Genomic DNA, 6,557 nt, shown 5'->3' on the forward strand with positions numbered 1-6,557 from the left:
CGTACAAGAAGCCATGGGCTCAGAATTAAGATTTAGCACAGCTTTTCATCCTCAGACTGATGGACAATCAGAATGTACCATCCAAACTTTAGAAGATATGCTTAGAGCATGTGTGATAGATTTTAAAGGAACATGGAATAAGAAACTATCATTGATTGAATTCTCGTATAACAACAGTTATCAAGCTTCAATCGGTATGCCACCATATGAAGCTTTGTATGGAAGAAAGTGTAGATCTCCCATTCATTGGTATGAAACTAGGGAGAAGCAATTGCATAAGATAGAATTCATTCAGGAGGCGGTTGAATCTATTCAGAAAATCCATCAAAGGATGAAGACGGCACATGACCGTCAGAAAAGCTATCCTGATAAATGTAGAAGACCCTTGGAGTTTAGTGAAGAGGATTCAATCTTCTTGAAGATCGCACCCATGAAAGGTGTTATGCGTTTTGACAAGAAAGGCAAATTAAGCCCAAGGTATGTAGGCCATTTCCAGATTATTAAATGAATATGGAAAGTAGCCTATCGATTAGCTTTACCGCCAGAATTAGGTGCGGTACATGATGTATTCCACGTCTCCATGTTAAAGAAGTATATACCCGATCCATCCCATGTTATAGAACATGAACTGATTCAGATTCACGAAGACATGACTTATGAGGAACAACTAGTGTAAATTCTTGCACGAGAAGAGAAGCGTCTTTGTAATCGAAGCATTCCACTTGTAAAGATATTGTGGAGGAATCAAAAAGTGGAAGAAGCAACATGGGAATGCGAATATGAGATGAGAATGAAGTACCCCCATTTGTTCTGATCTTTTAGGACGAAAATTTTTAAGGAAGGGTGATTGTCATGACCGAGAAATTTATCAGAATTAATGTATAGGATAATATTTCCTAGAATTCTTTGTATCATTAATATAAATACTTTTATGATAAGTATTTGTTGATATAAGTATGAAATAGCAAGTTTTAAGCTAAAGTTCAGAAATTCTAAACTACGATGCAACTGCCAATTTTCAGACTGTAGTAAACAAACAAGTATGGAATGTTGTGTTAAGCCCACAAGTGGGTAAACACATGAATGATAAGTTTAAGAAATGAAAAGAATTGAAAGACGTCAATTCTAGGGTTTTAGAAACGATCGGAACGAAAAACAGACGAAAAAGGGATTCGGAAGGCCGAACTGAGAAAATTAGGGTTTCGACTGATTTGAGTTTACCAAGTCAAAATTTGTTGACCAAGAGTCGACCAAAATGTCACCCTCGAAAAGTTAGTCAGGACTGGTTAAGGTTGACTAAGTTGACCATCTGTCCGAAAAACGCGTACCGGATAGGAATATAACTAAACCAAAATAGGATAATTATTAAATGATCAATGGTTAAGATTAAAAGTGAAAATTTGGATGAAGGGTTGAGATTGAGCTATGTGGCATGCAAGGTGGCCGGCCAAGACTTAATGGAGAAGAAAATGAAAGATATTTTGGGATATATTGTGGAATTTTTTGTAAAAAGGTCCTTAGAAAAGTCAAAATTGCATTTTTGACTTTTGCTTTATGTAATGGTCGGTTCATTCAAGGCATATTACGTGAGAAATGATTATTTCTCATGCTAAGAACAAAGAGCATCAGCCAAGAGAGAAAGAGAGGAGAAAAAAATTTCAAAGTGAAGAAAAACGAGATTTAAGTGGAAATCGTCGAATCTACCGAGGAATAACATCACTGAAGCTTGTTCCTCAATCTCTAAGGTAAGATTTCAAGTTTTTCTTCTCAATTCCTTACCATGGCTGCACGTGGAAGAAGTGTGAAAAGCATGAACACTTTTTTTACTTAAGATGATGGTTAGCTTGTGATGATTAAGAAACTTGATAACTAGTGAATTAAGGATGAATTCTGGGTTATTGAGCTTTTGTTTCTTGTGGTTCTTGGTATGGAGAATTTTTATGAAAATATGAGGAAACCGTAAAATTATGATCTAATTGAAAGAGAAAGTATGTAAATGGTGTTTGGTGGTGGAAACAACGGATAAAACGAGCTAAGGTTAGCTCTGGAAACATGCCGAAATAGGCGGAACTCTGCCGAAATTTAGTTTGAGTAATTTGAACTAAAATCGGGTTTCAAGAGGAATAAGGGATTTAAGTGTGAAAAGAAAGGTTTTTCGATAATCGGTGAGGTATAGAAACCAAACACAACGAGAATTCAAAGTTTTGGACTGAACTGAAAATTTGGCCATGACTGAGGAAAGTGCACGGTTTTAGTGCAAATTCTTGAGATAGGAAATATTTTGGGATAGAATACCAAACATAAGGATTGTAGACCTTTCCAAAGTGAATTTCAATGTAATTATTGATCTTAGATTTTGAATATAATGATCAAAAAATTTATGCAACAGGATCGGTTAACGATTGAAGTCGAAAAGCGTCAAGTGAGACAAAGGACGCGTCGTTAGTGAAACTTTGGTAAGTATAGTAGTTTTTCTATGGCTACATCACGAACAAGCTTACTTTTCTATGTTGCACAAAAATTGTGCATATGGTAGAATTTTGAATGTTAGATACAATGTGAATGTTAGATACAATGTTAAGCATGTATCTACAAGACTTAAGTAGTCGTAGAACTTTATTCTGCAAAAAGTATGTATCGATGTTAAGTCAAGGTCAAGCTAAGAGAGAAAGTTAAACTTTAACGAAAAGTTAATCTGATGATAAATTGCTCAAAAATGCACAAATTCATAAGATTTAACTAAAGTTACCGTTTCAATGAGAAAATTGATAAACGGTAATAGATCAAATATTTTGTTTGTACTAGCCTTCAATAGAAAGGTTATTATGAGACTATGAAAGAAATGAAACTGTGACTGAGTTGGATTGGTTAGCTACCCCACTCTTCACTGGTTATGCGCGCTATGGTACAACAGGACAGGGCCTATAAGAAGTAAAAGACAAGAAAATAAAAGACAAGAAAATGAAACACAAAAACTGTTCCATATAAAGGTACCGTATCTGTAAAGAAGAATGAAAAGAATGAGAAACACAAAATGAAAGTCATTCAGAACGTAAAAATACAATATGATCAACTATAATGAGATGAAAGCTGAACAAAGTATAAAATGAAAGAAGAAGAACATAAACCATATATGTTTTAGTAGTACATAATGTATTAGGATATATGTCATAAATGCATATATGGGTATGCATAATTATTGTATCTATTATGACCTACTGTTACTTGCTGAGTGAAAGCTCATTAAGTTTGTTCATGTTGTAGGAAGCTCGGGTATGGCACCAACTCCCTGAAACTTGTTGTTGGGCATGCAGAGAGGATATAACAGCGGAATGTGGGCAAGTGGGTTGTGGATGTATCACGAGTTTTAGAAACGCTGCGGAACTTTATGTGTAAAATGAAATAGTATTTTATGAATATAGATGACTTATGTAACGAAAGAACAGTTCACGAGACAATGAGGCTATATATAGCAACCTCTAGTCACAAGGTATGGTTAATGTAACAGAATGCTACAGCATTTCATGAGAATGCTACAGCATTTCATGAATAGTTAAAAATAGAATGCTGCAGCATTTCATGAGAATACTACAGCATTTCATGAAAGTTAAAAATGGAATGCTTCAGCAGCATTTTACAAATAAAAAAAGAATGCTAGCTAAATCCTACAGCATTTAGACGTACATGATAAAAAAAAATGACCTGAATTTTTAAGAGGTTATAACTAGTGAGTAGTCGAGGTTAAGAAATGTCAAGTATGAACATAGGATGATGATCAAAAGTTAGGGTCGTCACAAATAGTGGTTTCGTAACATCTTACATAATTTCTCTATCGTATCCATATTATTCTATTCATCACACTCTCTTTACTTTCTCACCTCCTTTTCCTTTTTCCTCTTTCTTATATTTTCCTTCTTCTTTCTTCAAAAACAAATGCATATATTCTTTCTTTTTTCCCTCGTCATTTAGCTTTACGGGCGTGGATCGGTCAATATTTAAAGAACTAACGGTGAGATAGGCCACACACATTTTAAATTAATAATTTACAAGCATAATAATATAATTTTTTTTTGATAAATCCTGAATTTACACTTTAAATCTAGAATTTAAGAATAAACACAATTGAGTTATGATGGATGTAAATATAGGATTTAAAAAGAACCAAAAAGTGTGTTCGGATTATAAGCTGAACCAAAATCAGAACCCAAATTTATGAAAACAAAAAAAAAAACACAAGCTGAATTGTAATGGTAAATCCTAAATTAACATGATAAATCCAAGATTTACAGACAGATCTACATGACTAAACACAATTGAGTTCTGATGGATGCAAATCTAGGATTTACAAAGAACCAGAAAATGTATTCAGATGATAAGCTGAACCAAAACCAGAACCAAGATTTACACACACACCAAAAAAAAAAAAAAAAAAAAACAAACAAACAAATTAAATTGTGATAGAAAATCCTAAATTAACATGATAAATCCTAGGTAGAGCTACAAAATGATTATATATTAATAAAGTTAATATAATTCAATAAACAAATTTATTTAGCCATATTACATCGCCGAAGATCGAAAGAAAGAACCGTTGGCGATGTGAGAGCGAGAGCCTGTGGGAGAAAGAAGAGTAGACCCACGAAAGAAATATATAGAGAGAGAAAATGGATTAATAGATTAAGATGGAAAGAGAAACAAAAGGGAGGAAATAGAAAGGAGAGTAAAATTTGAAAATGAAAAATTCAAAACATAAAAAAACCTATTAATTTTTATAGGTTAGATAATTAGTTATTTACTAACATAGGTTTTAAACGTAAGCCTAGTTTCTACGGCGTTCTGCCTACTTTTTATTCTTGAGCAGGCCCACAAATTGAAAGCTTTTCCATCAGTGCTCGTAACTTTATATCATCTCTTCTTTGATTATACCTCCTAATCGAAATTTCTCTGTAAAATGAAGGAAAACAAGAAAAGAAAAGAAAAGAAGTCAGGATACAAAGATCAATAAGCAAAACAGATTCTCTTCATCAATGATGAAACACACGGTACATGAAACATGAGCTCACTGGAGCGAAAGAAAAATGATCAATTTCAAGAAGCAAAAACATATGAAGATAAAAAGCATTTCTACACTTGAAATTGTGCATATTAAGTAAATAATGGAAAATTTGCTAGAGAATATATATCCAATGACAACTTGGAAACACTAACGACCCAACAAGTACAGATGGGATTAGCTTGTACTAACATTTTTACTATTATACAAAATGAGGAAATTAAGTGTAACTAAGGGGAAAATAACAATTTGGTTTAGAATATTCCGTGTATTTTATTTTAACCGTTGTACCACCGAGCCTCATATATTCACAAAGTTTCTCAACAATTAATATCACTATTTTGAAACGAAGTTCCATCTCATAATCCGTAACGCTATATTATAAGTGGTATTTTAAGCCATTTTTTAAAAAGAGGACATGGAATGGCCCAATAAATTTGTAACAAGAATGACCCAAGCAAGGAAACAAAGTACACTCAAGAAGAGTGGAATAAAGAAGAGCCAATATCTTGATGGATGGAACCAGTGAAAAAGCAAATAAAAGAAACAACCGATTTAAGGTTTCAAAACAAAAGAGAAGCAAGTGATTAAGCAAACTCATCCCTAGTTTATAACTTTATATAAAGAATATTATGTATAATGAGGGTTAGTAATGCCGGACCAAGATAGATTGAAGAGGTATATAGAGAAGCATAGACAAATTGAAGGAGAAATAGATGAAATTGAGGGAGAAATAGATGATATTGAGGAAGAAATAATGAAATTGAGAAAGAAATGGATAAAATTGACGAAGAGAAAGACGAATTTAGGTAGAAGATAAGAGCATTAGAAGAAGATGAGAGAGAGAAAAGGAAAAAAAGAGAAAAGAGAGAATAATAGAGAGAAAATATATTTATTTAATAAATCATAAAAGCTTCCGAATAATATAATTACTGGCTCAAGTTATAAAGACAAAAAATAGAGACAAGCGTGACTAAATATTAAAACAATTCAAAAAATAACTACAAATCAAATTTAAGTAATTTAAATATATCCTAAACAATCTAATAGATAAATAACTATTTTGAATTTTGAACTCCTAATTATCCTAATTATTTATATTTTATTCCTCATAATCACTTGGCCTTTAGCAGATCCTCAGAGGTGCATATGTATTTTGTTTAGGTTGTTTGGGAGTCAAAGCAGAGACGAGACACTAGTACGATATGAATGACTTGTGGAAAAATGTTTTATAGTGCGAACTTGTGATTAAATAAACATTAGTTTTAGTTGTGCTGTGAATAAAAGACTGTAAAAACAAGTATAAAAACACAATGAAACAAACAGTTTTAATGAGAAGTCATATACTAACCGGGAAGAATATGCCACATGCAATGGAGTAAATCTGACACTCCTCTTATCCACCCCTTGAAAAGGAAGGAGGCACCTACGGAAGGTAAAGACAGGAAAGAAACAACCAACTACCTCTACCGGAGTGAATATTCTTGGTCTAAACACCAGTTTG

Source organism: Morus notabilis, unplaced genomic scaffold (assembly GCF_000414095.1).
Source record: "Morus notabilis unplaced genomic scaffold, ASM41409v2 Scaffold774, whole genome shotgun sequence".
NCBI lineage: Eukaryota > Viridiplantae > Streptophyta > Magnoliopsida > Rosales > Moraceae > Morus > Morus notabilis.